The 17,577-nt window shown below is 40.1% G+C and overlaps 2 long non-coding RNA genes across 3 annotated transcripts in view; one reads left to right on the top strand and one right to left on the bottom strand.

The window, feature by feature from the left end:
* Positions 1-12,351, top strand: part of LOC310755164 — a 68,965-nt gene extending 56,614 nt beyond the window's left edge. For both annotated transcript variants that reach the window (XR_014544198.1, XR_014544199.1), the window contains exons 2-4: positions 9,386-9,426; positions 9,815-9,850; positions 11,900-12,351. This is a non-coding gene — a long non-coding RNA (uncharacterized lncRNA). The remainder of the gene's footprint in view (positions 1-9,385; positions 9,427-9,814; positions 9,851-11,899) is intronic.
* Positions 878-3,777, bottom strand: LOC310755180. Its single transcript, XR_014544214.1, has 2 exons — positions 3,204-3,777; positions 878-1,101 (listed from the first exon to the last, which is right to left on the bottom strand). It is a non-coding gene; the product is annotated as an uncharacterized lncRNA (long non-coding RNA).
* Positions 12,352-17,577: the final 5,226 nt, after the last annotated feature.

Here is a 17,577-nt window from a genome sequence, read left to right as displayed (position 1 = left end):
TAATTCCTGGTAAGGCTTCCCCTTACCAGGGGACACGGGTGGCGCTGTGGGTTAAACCACAGAGCCTAGGACTTGCTGTTCAGAAGGTCGGTGGTTTGAATCCCCGCGACGGGGTGAGCTCCCGTTGCTCGGTTCCTGCTCCTGCCACCCTAGCAGTTCAAAAGCACGTCAAAGTGCAAGTAGATAAATAGGTACCGCTCCGGCGGGAAGGTAAACGGCGTTTCTGTGCGCTGCTCTGGTTCGCCAGAAGTGGTTTAGTCATGCTGGCCACATGACCCGGAAGCTGTACGCCGGCTCCCTCGGCCAATAAAGCGAGATGAGCGCCGCAACCCCAGAGTCGGCCACAACTGGTCCTAATGGTCAGGGGTCCCTTTACCTTTACCTTTAAGGCTTCCCCTTCTTTCCCCCTTCCATTGGAAATCATGAGTTGTCCATATTGCTCAATGCCAATCACCAGGCTTTACTCTCCTTTAATAAAATTGACCTTAAAAGAAAGCTAACCAGATTTGGGCAGCTGTATAAAGAAGAATAGCCCGCAGTAAACTATACAAAATTTAAGTTTGTTATATTTGGCAAGAGGGCACTTAAGTTCTGGTTGCTCATTAGATGGGCATCCCCTTGAACATTAGTCCAAACGAACATTGCAAAACTTATTTTTCATGCCTCTGGCACTAGCTGCTATAGGCATCAACTGCAGGCTGGGAGGATGATTTTGATGATGACTTACATTTCTAGACTGCCCATCAACCAAGTTCCTTTGCACACTTTACAAAATAAATGAAATGAACAAATACAATGCAACCTATAAAACAATTTCAACACAAAGAACACAAATACAAGAAATGCAGATTAGATTAACAGGATGCACACTCAAAACCCAGCAAACAACAGTATATGATTGATTACCTCCACTTTCCACACATCCATTCATAGCAGGGATTTCTGTCCTAGGTTCTTATCTTCAAACATCACAGTGCTTCAGGGAATAAGCACATGTTCTGAAATGGCTGCATGCACAGCTCAAAATTGGTCACCTCCACCCATTTGAAAAGGGTTTCTTTAAGACTGCTTTGACTGTCAGAGGCCTCTCATTATGCTAGCCTACAATGTAGGGGTAGGGAGCGGAAGGCAGTTAAATATTTGTGTTTAGCATCAAGAAGATGACAGTGCTGTTTCATTATATTATTGTAGATTAGCTATATACACTTGGTACAGCTGTTACAAAGTTAATTAATAGCAAGAGGCACACTTTTTTTCATACATTTCCCTGGATCCAGTGGAAATAACTGTCAAGGAAATGTTTAATCAGGTTAGTGCTTTTCATGTGCTGCGGTTTACCATTTAAAAGAATTTCTAGGATACAGTGAATTAACAGACCACTCAAAGGTGACCTGAAACATGGCCATGTTGTATTCCTCCTTCCTTCCTGTGAAATTGTTTAGAGGTGGGTGCAAAAGAACATGGCCATGTTGTATTCCTCCTTCCTTCCTGTGAAATTGTTTAGAGGTGGGTGCAAAAGAAACAAGAAGTATTTCTTCTTGCTTAAAGGCTTCTGTCTGAATAGGAGGAGCTCTTGTGCCAAGAGATGCATTAAAATAACATCAGTCGGATCTGTTTAAAGGATGTGCAGAGGGCAGGCTTCCAGGCATCACATCAATGGCTACTTTGTTGTTTTGCCCACTGCAGTTTGCATTTTCATACGTTATGTTTACCATTAAATTGACAACATGGTATTGAGCAAGGATCAGGTTATGCAGCTTATTGGAATGCGCCCACTTTTGAATTTCCAGTTTTCTTGTAATGGAGTTTTAAGCTGTGTTCTAAGTAACTTGTTTTGATATGTTCCAAGAACCTTGCATGTTGATGGGTTTTAAAGAGCCAGGGTTAAGCTGCTTGGTTTGGGCCTTTGCATGTTTAGCTGTTAGATTAATATAATTTTTTTGCATAGTCTACTGCTACCAGGCTTGAGTCCTTTAGGAGATGTAAGACATTTATTGAATCATATCGTAAACATTATTTGCATTCTTGGCAAATAGGTGTAAGGTTTTGACCATAATGGCTGCCATGCTGGGGCAGAACCACCTTCCTGACACTAGCATTGCCAATCCAGTGCTACCACTGGGACATCCATGCAACCACAACCTCATTGCCCTCCTGCCCTCCTCTCCAGCTCCATGCAAATAGGCTATGGCAATACAAATGCTGAGAGGGAGGCTCTGCAGCACCAAGCTGGCCATTCTGAGTAACATATTGGAAGGGATGTTTCTGATGCAAGACAGGGACTATGAGTAACATCTCAGTAGGAGTATTTCTGGGACTAAGCTGATGCCCCCATGTTATTTTTGCTATTGGATGCTGCATGTTGTGATATAATCTTGTTAAATTTATAGAATAAAAATGTATTTTTTGTATGTTATTATATTCGTGTTTTGCTATGGACCATAAAGAAGGCTGATTGCCGAAGAATTGATGCTTTTGAATTATGGTGCTGGAGGAGACTCTTGAGAGTCCCATGGACTTTAAGAAGATCAAACCTATCCATTCTGAAGGAAATCAGCCCTGAGTGCTCACTGGAAGGACAGAGCCTGAAGCTGAGGCTCCAATAGTTTGGCCACCTCATGAGAAGAGAAGACTCCCTGGAAAAGACCCTGATGTTGAGAAGGATGGAGGGCACAAGGAGAAGGGGATGACAGAGGACGAGATGGCTGAACAGTGTTCTTGAAGCTACCAGCATGAGTTTGACCAAACTGCCGGAGGTAGTGGAAGACAGGAGTGCCTGGCGTGCTCTGGTCCAAGAGTCGGACATGACTAAACGACTAAACAACACAAATGTTGTGAAATTGTGTTATATATATATATATATATATATATATATATATATATATATATATAATTTTATTTTTTATAAAACATTTCAAACATTACATTAACAAACCAACAATATAGTCTTTGCTCTGCCGAGCGTAAGACTTCCCACCATCCCTTCCTCTGGTTTTCTATTATCAAATAAACACACTCGCACTTTAAATTATAGTTTTCTGATCTTAATAAATTTGACATAATCTCCTTTTCTCTGATCATGAAAAGTTCCTCAGTTTATCGTTGCAGGATTTATTTCAATCCTGCTAGTGTCTTCACATTTTTGCAATAATTATTCATATAACAAATAAATTTACTCCAGTCTCTTTGAAATTTTTGGTTGCCTTGGTTCCAGATTCTACCGGCCAGCTTGGCCAACTCCGCATACTCCTTCATCTTCATCTGCCACTCCTTGATTGTTGGTAATATGTTATGAAAATGTTACTATGCTATTGCTTTGCTACATTATGAAATTGTTACTGTGTTGTTATGAAATCATTACTATGTTAGCACTTTGCTACTTTATTATGAAATTGTTGTTATGGTATTGCTTTGCTATGAAATTGGTACTATGTTATTATTTTGCTATGTTATTATGAAACTGGTTTTGTGGTGTTTCTCTGAAATGCATCCTTGTTTCTTTGCAGTAAGCCGCTTTGAGCATGAATTTGTGTGTGGAAAAGTGGCATACAAGTAAAATGAATGAATCAATGAGTGCTGTGTTTTGACACTGAGATTGCTAAATGCTAAAGAAAAGGAAAGTATCTGATAACTAGCAGCAGTATGAAAGTCTAGCTGCCCAAGTACACATTACACTCAGTGCATACCATATAGCTGCTTTATTCTTTTTACTTCTCTTAATCACAGGTGTGCAAAAGGGCATCCTCACCAAATCATGGTGAGGAGAGAATTATGTCTTCCAGCATGAATGGAATTAACACTATCCTTCTGGTTGTGGCTAGAATATTTGGAAAAATCTTTCTCATCCTTGCCGTTGAAGCCACCAGGATTGTAACAGTAGCAGGAGCCATACCTAACTTTCTCTGGAATATGCCCATTTACATTATTTTCAGTAGCTCTAACTAGAGCTTGTTTGTACAGCAGCATGCTCCTTCCTCTGTTTTGGCATTTCAGGTGTTCAGCACAAAAATAAATATGCAGGAAACAACATTTGAAGGTATAAAGGGGGAGTAAGTCGATGTAATATTTAACATTGCTTCTTCCCTATGTCTAATGTGCCACCTATGCTGATCACCCAGCTATTTCCTTGGAGCCACAAACTGAATCAGACTGGAAACTCTGCTAATTTCCTTCCCTCTCATTCGAGAAAAATCACATTTGAGAATTCATAATTCATAGTCACACAGGATTTTCCCAATGGAAGAAACTGCTAACAGGAATCCTAAACTAGAATTAAAACTCAATGACTGGTGGCTATGTGCTGATTCTAGGATCCAATCCATACCTAAGGGGACTAAGAACTGTGACTCAACAGTTAGAACCTCCGCTTTACATGCAGAAGGTTCCAGGTTCAGTCCCCAAATTTAATCTTCATGTGAGGCTGGTTTTCTGGATCAATTTTTGTCTGGAAAGCCCATGGGACATATATTAATCACAACACTTTCCACTGGCTGAGATGAAAATTAATCTCAATGAGTTCATTGCCCTGATCCATGACCTTTGCAGAGAGTAGATGGGGGTTGTGTGACCTCGTTCCTACTTCTTGATCTCTCATTGGCTTTTGATGCCATTGATCATCATATCCTCCTGGCCAGGCTCCAGAGAATGGGGTTATACACATGAGTAGCACTAGGGGGAAGCAGAGGGGGCAAGTGCCCCCCAAACAAGGAGCTTGCCCCTATTTGCTGGCTTCTGTCATTAACATATAGTGCTATTTTCTTTCAGAGATCTTAATGTGTGCGACACAGCTCACCCACCTAAAAATATACTTTGTCTCTTCTAAGCCCCACCTCCTTTTTTTTCTGGTGCCACCACTGATTCTGCATGAAACTCCTGCTAATTTGGTTTCCCTTCCTCTTGTTTTGCCTTCCTTGTTAGCACCAAGATGAGCAGAAACTACTGCAGCACACTCCAGAATCTTGTGACACAAACTGGCAAATTATGACTACACAAAGTGTGTGCTCCCTATCTAACCACTTGACATGAATGGAAAATTCCTGGTGAATTCTTTTCCAAAGCAGCTGTTTCAAAGATTTGCAAATCTCTCCATGAGTTCTGAAACTTTGTTCTGCCCTCTATTGAGTTAAAGCCAGAAATCCCCTATGCATATGCAAACATATATTCAAATGTGTGACTTTCACACTCGGCTAGACATGATTATTTATATTGTTAGTGCTTATCAATTGTTGACAGTGTGCACAGCAATATATATACATATAGAACGCGACAGTGAAGCATTTCTTCAAAGCCCCTCTAAGAAAGAGCTTGTTTAAAATATTTGGATCCCTTTTCTGGTAGTTCCATCCACATATTTTTTTTACAATGAATTACTGGTGAAAGTAATATCAGGGAAAACTTTAGCTCTCATTGTGAGTTCCTCCAAAATGTATAGCATTTATTCCTCCTACACAATTATAACTAAGGCAGCCAGATGTGAGAGAAGACAGGGCTCTTGAGGAAAAGGATGTAGCAGAATGTTAGTGCATCTGCTTTGCATGAAGAAGCTCTCAGATTCAAATCCCAGTCTCTCCAGGTCTTGAACCATCTCCTGCCAGAAACCTTAGAGAGCCTTTGCTACTTAGTGTAAATACTACTGAGCTAGTGGGACCAATGGTCTGATGCTGCCTGAGACAGTGTCCTATGTTCCATAAGGTACTTAGCTGCATTCCATGACCACTGAGCATACACAGTCCTCATTGGGCTGCTTTGGAAGTCCCCTCTTCCCAAGGATTTTTTGACTGAGAGTATTTCTGCTAACCTTGGAGTTTTCTCCAAGCCTGATAATACTTGTGGGGTTGGGGGGGGGTGATGCAATCATTAGGATCCAAGATTGGAAAATTAGTTTTTAGTATATAGGATGTGCTTACTTTTTTAAAACAACAACAGCTTCTGTTTGCATTATTTTGAATTTTGTGTTGTTTAATAGCAAATAATTATTAAGCATTATATCATAGAAACACAAAGCTATATTGGTTTTTACTGCGGATCTAATAAACCCAAGGTCCATTTAGACCTTGCTGGTCTCTACAGTATGCCGGTATGTTTCCTTAGCGGACTAGATTCAGCTTTTCTCCAAGGAGAGGGGTGGTGGTGAGTTCTCAGAATCACATAATTAATGCATTTTCTTCCATCTATGATAACTTTCATAAAACTCTATGGATTGGCTAGTCACCAACTGGGAAATAAACATTAGGTTTCATTTGGTTTGCAGTTTGTTTTTAAAGTGTGGGTGACATATGCAAACCATCCCTTATCCCCAAAGGGGTAAAGTTCATGCAAATCAGGAGTGACTCTTATATCATGCAGCACTAGCAATGTGATAATTTTTGCTCACAGTGTGGAACAAGAGAAAAATGTGTCTTCTCTCTCATCACACCACAAATGTATGGACCACTGAGATGCTGGAACTTGAAAGAGGAGAGGGAGGAAAGCCACTCACCGTTTGATCCTATTCATTTAGGCACACCTAAACACAAATTAATGGTGTTAGACATACCAGATTCTGCACAGACCCAAACTGCTGAAGTGAATATAGCTTTCCTGATCAAATACAAGATACATAGCTGTGTGCTAGTTACTAACTAATGTCCAAGACAAAGAATGGGGTTATTAGTTCCTAGTCTGTAGTCTACTTGATTATTCTGAAAATATGGAAGTTAGCAGAGCTAGGCCCCTGCCATTTATATTACGACAATATTAATTTTGTTACTGGGCATCTCCTGGAAGAGAAGATGGGTACATTTCTGTTCATTACAGTTTTTTATCTCAGCCTTCCTACAAGGATCTCAGGATGGCAGGAATTTACCTTTTTATCCTCACAATAATCTTGCTAGGATGAGAGAAAGTGATTGGCCCAAGGTGACCCAATGAGCTTGATGGCTTTGGAACCCAGCCCTCCCTAGTTCTTTAAACATTACATCACACAGCTTCTCTGTTGCTCTCTACTTCCTCTGCCTAAGCCACCTTAAAATGCTAAATTCTGTTTTGTTGTTGAGAAAAACTCATCACATCTATCTCGACAGAATCCCCGCAGACTTGACTGTGTGCAGTGCCACAGAAAGCAAGGAGTGAAGCTCTGCCATGCTTTAGATCCTGCTGATAGGATGCCGCAAGGCACTTGTACGCAGAGAGGAATTCAAAGGAAATAATAATAATAATCAGACAACTTAGGAGCAGCTCATAACTCATTCTAATCAGTATACCACTGTGTTGGAGATGGCTATTACAAACAAATAAATACTATCAATTATTCTCCCTTTTTGTATTTAGTATGATGCTCTCAGCAGTGATTGCCTGTATTATGGAATTACAATGGTAACCTAAGGGCTGTTAAGAGATGCTGATGCTGTGAAAAAGAGGAAGTGCTGCTGTAACGAGAGGCCTCATGATCAAAACACAGGTGTTGTGTTGGGTTGAAATAACAACAGACAGGTAGCGAGTGTCATCTGGGAGGCATCTCCCGAGCAAGTCTCGAGGAGCCTCTTTTATTGAATATTACAGCATTGCCACATATGTGCTTATTGCTGATTGGTTAACACAAGTACAAAGCAAAAGGTTGCATATAGGCATTAATCACCGATAGATTAAAGGCTGGGAAAGGGAGCACAGAACTAGACAGGCATGAAAACCTCCTTATTAAACTTTTACTAGTGATTGATATAGCATTCATCCGTAGATGTGGTCAACTATGCATTAAGAACAGGTCAGGTACGAACTCAATGTGAACTGAACATTCTAGGAATGTTTCAGCTTAGAACGGTTTGTGCAGCATCATATGCAGAAGCGAAGCTTAGAAGCAAGACTTCCCATCAGGCCACAGTCATGTATAGAATCATAGCATCCCATCAGTGTTGGCACATCTGTATGGGGTAGTGATTCCTAAACAGTAGTCTGCAGAGAATCACCTCTACTGTTTTCAGAGATGGCTGAATCGTTTGGTGGTCATCCTGAAAATCAGTGGTGCCCTTTAACTAATCCTGCTGTACATCTGAAAAACCCTGAGGAATGTTTGAAGCATTCAAAAGGAATACTTGAATGGCCCCAATTGATGTCTCCCCTCTCCTGGCTGTGACCTCCTTCTTGAAGGAAAAATAAATCCCTACCTTGGTTTGGACACAGACAGGAACCTCTCCCTCAGGGGAGTGGCATTTAAAACGTATTTTTACATGCCACCCCAATCTCTGAGCAGTGTGGAATTTCAGGTATAGCAGGAGCACTTACCAGGGACTGTGTTCCCTTTTGGACAATGAGGCACTGCAGGGTCTGTGATGCCTTTATTACCATATTATTTACACATATACAACCTATGTCTACTAAAGCAAACAAAACCCACCAATTAAAAAATAGCCCAGGTACACTAACAGCAGCAGCTAAAATGTTAAAATTAACCACTAACACACATGAAATATCCTGTTAGATCTTTCTTTCATCCTTTTTAGCTCTGCATTTTACAGATGAAATATCCTTTTAGTTCTGGGACCAGTATATGTGGCTTCTCTGACAGAATGGGATGAATCTATTTTTAAAAATCCATTCACGTAACGAAGCGCACTCCACTCTTGTCTTTGTGTGTGTGTGTGTGTGTGTGTGTGTGTGTGTGTGTGTGAGAGAGAGAGAGAGAGAGAGAGAGAGAGAGAGAGAACTTTAAGTTAGGAATGTATGCCTGCCTCACTGTCTGGCCCACCAAGAGAAACTATCTGTCTGGGCCCATGAACCTTACTTGTGCTAAGCCAGACGGACCATTTCTCCATCTAGCTCAGATGTGGGGGACCTGTAGTCCTTCAGATGCTCTTGGACTCCAGCTCCTTCCAGTTTCAGCTAACATTGTCAGAAATTATGAGAGTTGCAGCACAACAACATCTGGAGGGCCACATGTTCTCCATTTCTGATCTAGACCACTATTGTCTAATCTGACTAGTACCAGCTCCTGCTACCTGAAATCTTTTTAATTTGCATTGACAGGGATTGAACCTGGGTCTCCCTGTAAACAATGCATGTATTGCACTGAGCTGCTGTCCTTTCCAGTCACTGTGATCACACTGCTGTTTCTTTCTTCATCCTTTTCAATCCCTCCCTTATACACCTTAACTTTGAGTCCCAAGACCAGCCTTCCCTGATCCGGTGCCATGTTGTTGTTGGACTACAACTCCCATCATCCTTGACCATTGGGGCAGATTAGAGTTGCAGTTCAAGAACATTTGGAGAGCAGCAGCTCAGGGAGGACTACCCTCAGCTAAAGAGCTAGAACCCAGAACTTCCTGTTCTCAGCTGAGAGGTAGGAGAGTTTGCATTTTGTTCCTGCGGTTTTTACTAATTCTTACTACCTATCTTTTCACAAACTTTTTAGATAACACAAGTTGTAGAAGAACCCTTCCACAGCATTTCTCGGTAAGTTTTCATTAAATGGGGTCATTCATTTGGATGCTAACCCATGCATCAAAAGCTCCAGGTCTCCAACAAGGATTTCTCTTGTCCAAAAATAATTCTAGAGATAAGTCATTTTTAAAACGAAATCCAAGCAGAGAGAGCCATAAATCAATGTAAAATAGAGCAGAGTGTATCTTTTTCATGAAGAGTAATTTGTGTGCTATGTATAAGGGCAAAGAAAGGGTAATTTCTATTCCCTGGGCAGAACACATGCATGCCCCTAATCTTGAAACAAAGTGATCTATGAGTTTTATCAAGTAGCTATCTCTAATCTGTTTGTAGTGGCAATTAATACTGTATGGATAAAATGTCCTAAATTAACTTGAGCTGTGTTGATTACTCCCTACAGTGATACTTGATTGGAGGACGTGGGAGTATTGAACAGGTGAGTGCTTATAATATAGGAAGTACTTTGGATAAGATACTCTTGATAGTCTTTACTTGCTGTTCAGGATTAGATACTATAACTTCATTAACATTTTGAAATGAAACAAGAGTTGGAATTAGTTCATGTTAAAACTTCCCATTTTCTAACCCCTCCAGTACTTTGCCTTTCCAACTCACAGTGAGGGGTAGCTGGTTGTGTCTACACAAAACCTGTTGAGAAAATTAGAAACACTTAATAAAGGCCCATGGGACGCAGGTGGCGCTGTGGGTTAAACCACAGAGCCTAGGACTTGCTGATCAGAAGGGCGGAGGTTCGAATCCCCACGACGGGGTGAGCTCCTGTTGCTCGGTCCCTGCTCCTGCCAACCTAGCAGTTTGAAAGCATGTCAAAGTGCAAGTAGATAAATAGGTACCGCTATGGCGGGAAGGTAAACGGCATTTCCGTGCGCTGCTCTGGTTCTCCAGAAGCAGCTTAGTCATGCTGGCCTCATGACCCGGAAGCTGTACACCGGCTCCCTCAGCCAATAAAGCGAGATGAGCGCCGCAACCCCAGAGTCGGCCACGACTGGACCTAATGGTCAGGGGTCCCTTTACCTTTACTAATAAAGGCCCATGGAGAAGTGCTTCCATTCTTTCTGAGTTGCTGTTTTTGGAAAATAGGTTTTGGTATAATGAAGATGGCAGAGGGATCTGTAAGGCCTCCAGGCCTCACCATGTATCTGGAGCAGGCCAAGGCCTGAAGCTCAGAATGGTGTGAGCTTTGAGGCTAATTCATGAACTCAGTATCCCCAAATAACTCATTTTAGGAGATAGCATTCTGACTGATTCAGGAACCCATTGCTCACTACTGAGAAGTTAGCACATCATGGTGACATGGAGGAGGAAGAGAAGGGGGGAAGTATCCTTCCTCCACTTTCCCTGCTGCTACTGCTTGACAGGAAAGTAAAGGGAAGTGTTTGGGGAGTCAGGGACTAGCAGGGAAGACTTTTAAGCAGACTAGCAGATGTCTGGGGTTAGTAATTCTTCTCCTGCTCAGATTTTGAACCATGCTGGAGAATACTTTGTGGGCTTTAAAATTTCTCTTCTCACTTGAAGTGAGCTTTTATGAGTCCCCAAGTTTTCATTCAAACCCGTCTCCATCAGCATCTCTGGTCCTTTGGGGATAACATAAAGTCCCCTATGAAAGGTGGAGATGAGTTTGGATATGGAGAAGAAAATAGAGTCACAGATTTGGGGTACCTTGAAGTTAAGGGAATGGTTATTAGATCAGCTAAAACTCATATGGGCATAAAAGCAGCTCGTGCTACTCTTCTCTCCTAGTATGTTATGAAGAATCTTTGCTAACCATATAGTTCAAAGCAGAAATATCCCCATGTTTCTGCTTTTCCAACAAAAATTTCCAGTTGCCTTTCAGAATATGAGTTTCCTTTAAGACATTACACTTAATACGGAATTTAGAAATCACAGGTGGGATATATACTCCACAAAGGTCCCATTAATAGTTACTTCATCATTAATTATTGCTGAAGGCAAGAGTAAATTTTAAATGATTTCTTTCTTGTGCAAAATTAATACATGTCCTAGCACAGTCCTTCAGTCTTGGAAAATATAGGAACATTTTTTTTCCTGGTGTGAAGCCTTTTAGTAACTCTTTAAAATGGCTTGGGAGCCGGTGGACTCTGGAGCAAGTCTTTTCATAAGTGCCTGTTGTATAACAGATTGATGCAAGCTTACAGCTTAAATTACACAATGACGTAGATGAATAAGGGCTTCAGTCATCAAAGCTCTTTCTTCTGGTGAAAGTCTCGCTTCCTTAATCACTGAGACTGTAATGAACGGACTTCTTATGTCTGCCTCTCATCTTATTTGCTTCCACTTAAAATGGTAATTCCATCTGGTCCTTCAGAGATGTGTCCAACTAAAGTTTTAATTTCTGCTGAGGCCCATTGCCCTTTGAACGATAAATTACTAATAATAAAATAAGAAGAAATGAACTCTTGACCTCTTATGTAACCCAACTCCTGATTTTTATTTTTATTTTTAATAGTTTTGTAGAGGTCAAGGAGAAATCTACCGCCTACTCAACTAGTTCCTTTTATGACATACAAAGGAGCAGCTGTTTGCTTCTTGGAAGATGCACTTGATGCCACAAGAATTGCTCTGAGGTTATATGGACAAGCACACCTAGTGTGGATACCTGCTGTGAAAGTCTTACTTACAAGGTTCCTCACTTTGCTGGTAAACACCAAAGAAATACTTGACGCTTGTTCTTTGCCTAATTTGACTGAATGTTTATGCTGCAGTATATATCTTGTTCTCCTATACTTTCTGTAGTGCAGAGGCAGCCAGCATGTTGTCCTCCAAAAGTTGTTGGTGCTGCCCAGTGGTCAGGGATGTTGTTGGATTCCAAATCCCATCATCTGGAGGGAGCCACATTGTCTGTTCTTGCCTCTTTGCACATGACTCACTTACAGAAATTACTTTAATTCTGCAAATGGCTTTAAAAAACTCACGAATGTATCACTGCATAAAATGCAGACAAATTTAAGATCCCTGGATAAATGATATTTGCCGCATATTGTACAAATTTTGCTTTCTTCACCCAGACTCTGGAGTATGATTTGCCTTCAGGTATTAATAAAGCGGGTGGCGCTGTGGTCTAAACCACAGAGCCTAGGGCTTGCTGATCAGAAGGTTGGCGGTTTGAATCCCTGCGATGGGATGAGCTCCTGTTGCTCAGTCCCTGCTCCTGCCAACCTAGCAGTTTGAAAGCACGTCAAAGTGCAAGTAGATAAATAGGTACCGCTCCGGTGGGAAGGTAAACGGTGTTTCCGTGAGCTGCTATGGTTCACCAGAAGCGGCTTAGTCATGCTGGCCACATGATCCAGAAGCTGTCTGCAGACAAACGCCGGCTCCCTCAGCCAGTAAAGCAAGATGAGCGCCGCAACCCCAGAGTCATCCACAACTGGGCTTAACAGTCAGGGTTCCCTTTACCCTTACTGTTAATAAAGAAGATGGAGAAGATCTGCCTTGGGTTTGCAAACTAATCTAGTTAAGCACCCAGGTACACATATCTTTGCTTAGAATCTTTATTGATTAATAGTCACATTTTCATGTTGAATCAAATGATCACATCCCTTCAGATAGTGAGAGCACCAGGTTACAATTAAGAATTTTATATAAGAATACATCTGTTTGCTTTGTTAAATAGTTTAAGGCTGGAAATCAGAAATTAATTTGGCATACCATTCATTGGTTGTGTTTGGACAGAGTTTTATATTTTAGCCTGATGTGCATGAGCAAAGGCCCACCAGCATCCTCCAGTGTGGACACAAGGAAGAGATGAGAAGCTTTTACATATTTTCTTTTGTTTTTAATTAACTGCAGTTTATCATTATGTGAAAAGCTGAGGAAACTGTGGTTAGATTAACCAGGAATGTTGGAGAATATGGACGAAAACAGAAATGGGAACAGAAATTGTTGATGTTCTCTTATTCATCCCATACCCAGAACAAAAATCAATCCAGTGAATTTGATCAGTATTTGCTTTTGGTGTGCAAATGATACATAACTGATTACCTCTCCCACTGCCATTTGCATTGTGTCTCCTTTGCATCAAAATGAATAGGGTAGAATAACATGATGGCAGTATAATTTATGTAATTCCCATTATCTCACCACAGCAGACAGTAAAATGAATGCTGTAGTGTTGGGCGGAAGATGCTCTGTAGCAGAGCAGAAGCAGTGCTGTGTGTGATGAATACAGGGCAAAATGTAAAACAATGCCTTCTTACATCGCTGCTCTTAACTATAGCTTACTGAAACAAGCCAACAAGGTTTCAGACAAAATATTAAACTGTACTTAACTGAAAATGACAGTGATACATTCTGATCCACTCCTTATATGCTGGAGAAGGGAAAGTGGGACTGCATCAGCCTGGGGCTTGGTCATGTAATGTGATGTCACAACCAGATCATTGAGACAAGAAGGAGAAAATATGTTTTCCAGACATTTCTTGACGAAGGCTGCAATCCTTTATACATTAACCTGGAGCATGTCACAATGAACTCAGTGGGGACAAATTCAGACAGCTGCCCACAGTTAATATGCTCCACTTAGTCCCTTGTGTATCAGTGGATCAGCTCCAAAAGGGAAGAACTAAGCATAGTGGCCTGATAGGAAACACAGGGAATTGTGCTATGGAAAATCCTCTTAGTACTATTATAGGGCAGGGATGTCCAACAGGTTGATCATGATCGCGGGGTAGATTACTGCCAACTTTTTTTATAGTGGGAGTAGATCGCAGTCTCTTGAAAGTTGTTGTTTTTTTATAAGATATTTATTAAGATTTTTTAAAGTATTACAATAAAAATGAAAAAAATAACAAAAATACAAAATAAAAATAGTTAAAAACACACAGATTTTCCATTGCTTATTTTCCTTTAGCTTGTTTCCCGGACCTCCTCATACCTCCCTTTTTTGTATTCCACTTCAAATTGTTGGTTCAGCAAATCCTTACCATTAGATTTTTACCTATTTATAACCCTTTTTTCATATTCTCTTAAAGCATTACAGCTGGAAACCACTTAATTTCTATCCAACATCATTCTAACATTCATTAATTTTACAATATTTCTGTAGATAGTCTTTGAATTCCTTCCAATCTTCTTCCACCGACTCTTCTCCCTGGTCTCGGATTCTGCCAGTCATTTCTGCCAATCCCATATAGTCCATCACCTTCGTCTGCCATTCTTCCAAAGTGGGTAGATCTTGTGTCTTCCAATACTTTGCAATGAGTATTCTTGCTGCTGTTGTAGCGTACATAAAAAAAGTTCTGTCCTTCTTTGGCACCAATTGGCCGACAATACCGAGAAGAAAGGCCTCTGGTTTCTTCAGGAAGGTATATTTAAATACCTTTTTCATTTAATTATAGATCATTTCCCAGAAAGCCTTAATCCTTGGGCACGTCCACCAAAGGTGAAAGAATGTACCTTCAGTTTCTTTACATTTCCAACATTTATTATCGGGCAAATGATAGATTTTTGCAAGCTTGACTGGGGTCATGTACCACCTGTATATCATCTTCATAATATTCTCTCTTAAGGCATTGCATGCCGTAAACTTCATACCTGTAGTCCATAACTGTTCCCAGTCAGCAAACATAATGTTATGTCCAACATCTTGTGCCCATTTAATCATAGCAGATTTCACCGTTTCATCCTGAGTATTCCATTTCAACAGCAAGTTATACATCTTTGACAAAATCTTAGTTTTGGGTTCTAACAGTTCTGTTTCTAATTTTGATTTTTCCACCTGGAAGCCAATTTTCTTGTCCAAATTATATGCCTCCATTATCTGATAATAATGAAGCCAATCTCGCACTTTGTTTTTTAGTTTCTCAAAACTCTGCAGTTTCAGTCTATCTCCCTCTTGTTCCAAAATTTCCGAATATTTCGGCCATTTGGCCTCCATATTGAGCTTTTTCTGGGCTTTTGCTTCCATTGGTGACAGCCACCTTGGGGTTTTATTTTCCAATAAGTCCTTATATCTTATCCAAACGTTAAATAATGCTTTCCTGACGATATGGTTTTTAAATACTTTATGCGCTTTGACCTTGTCTTACCACAGATATGCATGCCATCCAAATACATTGTTAAAACCTTCTAAGTCCAAAATGTCTGTGTTTTCCAGAAGCAGCCATTCTTTCAACCAGCAAAAGGCTGCTGATTCATAGTAAAGTTTAAAGTCTGGCAGGGCAAATCCACCCCTTACCTTTGCATCAGTTAATATCTTAAATTTTATTCTGGGCTTCTTGCCCTGCCAGACAAATCTAGAAATATCTCTCTGCCACTTCTTGAAACAGTCCATCTTGTCCACAATTTGCAATGTTTGAAACAAAAACAGCATTCTAGGCAATACATTCATTTTTATCACAGCAATACGACCCAACAGTGAAAGCTTCAAGTTCGACCAAATTTCTAAGTCTTTTTTCACTTCCGTCCAACATTTTTCATAATTATCTTTAAGCAAGTTCCCATTTTTGGCTGTAATATTAATCCCCAGGTATTTCACTTTCTTAACCACAGTCAAGCCTATCTCATTCTGAAACCTCTCTCTTTCAATCGGTGTTAAATTTTTCTCTAAAACCTTAGTTTTTAACTTGTTCAGTTTAAATCCTGCCACTTGACCAAATTCTTGAATTAGTTCTAAAACCCTTTTAGTACTAGATTCTGGCTCCTGTAACGTCAGTACTAAGTCATCTGCAAATGCTCTCAGTTTGTACTGTTTGGCTCCGACCTGTATACCTTTAACCAACTGGTCCCTTCTAATCATATTCAGCAGAACCTCCAGGACCGATATAAAAAGCAATGGGGAGATTGGGCACCACTGTCGTGTCCCTTTTTCTATCTTAAATTCTTCCGTCACCACATTATTTACAATTAATTTAGCCTTTTGTTCAGAGTATATTGCACCTATACCATTTTCAAAACCTTGGCCTACCCCCATCCCCTGTAGGTTCTTCTTCATAAAACTCCAAGAGATGTTGTCAAAAGCTTTCTCCGCGTCCACAAATATCAGAACTGCTTTAGTGTTTATATTCACTTCTAGTTTTTCCAAGATATCAATTATGTTCCTCAAATTATCAGACAAGTGTCTTCCCGGGAGAAAGCCCGCTTGGTCTTTATGAATCTCTTCGATCAATACTTTTTTCAATCTCTTGGCCAAAATGTCAACAAAAATTTTGTAATCCACATTAAGTAACGATATAGGGCGGTAGTTCTTAAGCTGAGTCTTTTCAGTCTCTGTTTTCGGTATAAGTGTAATATACACCTCTTTCCACGACTCTGGTGCCCTTTTCCCTTCCAGAATTTCATTGCAGACTTCCTTCAAAGGTTGTAATAGCCACTCTTTCAAAGATCTATAATATCTAGAAGTCAGCCCATCCGGTCCTGGAGATTTGCCCAATTGCATATTTTGAATGGCACCTTCTACTTCCTGTTCAGATATTTTATAGTTCAACATTAATTTACTTTCTTGAGAGATTTTTTGTAATCCATTTGTCTTCAAAAATCGGTCTATGTCCATTTCTTTCTGTAGCCCTTGTGTGTATAATTGTTTAAAATACCTCTGGAAACAGTTTCTAATCTCAATTGGGTTATGTATGTTCTTTCCTTCCACTTCTAAGTTTGTAATAGTATTTAATTTTTGTCTTTTTTTCATTTGCCAAGCCAGCAATTTCCCACATTTGTTAGCTGATTCAAATGTTTTTTGTCTCATTTGTTTAATTTTCCATTCTATTTCCTGATTCATCATTTCCATATATTGTACTTGATATAATTTTATTTCTCTCAAAATCTCCTGCGACTTTGGTTTTGCTCTCAATTTCTTCTCACTTTCTTTTATTTTCTCCAAAATTTTATCTTTCTTCTCATTTTGACTTCTCTTCTTTATTGCATTCTGTTGTATCAAAAACCCTCTCATAACAGCTTGGCTTGCGTCCCAGATTACTCTTTTTTCTACATTGGTATTCATATTTATTTCAAAATAATCTCTCAAAGTTTTTTGGGCCTTTTTATACACTTCTTCATCTCTAAATAAGGTGTCATTCATCCTCCATCTGAAGGAGCCAGTTGATATTTGCTTCATCTCCATCCTTACAGCGTTATGGTCGGAGCAAGTTTTTGGGCAGATTTCCACTTTCTTTATCTTTGGTGCCATTCCTC

This window comes from Podarcis filfolensis, assembly GCF_964270895.1.
Source record: "Podarcis filfolensis genome assembly, chromosome: 2".
Lineage (NCBI taxonomy): Eukaryota > Metazoa > Chordata > Lepidosauria > Squamata > Lacertidae > Podarcis > Podarcis filfolensis.
The sequence above is the reverse complement of the archived record's forward strand: the minus strand, read 5'-3'. Positions and strand labels throughout refer to the sequence as shown.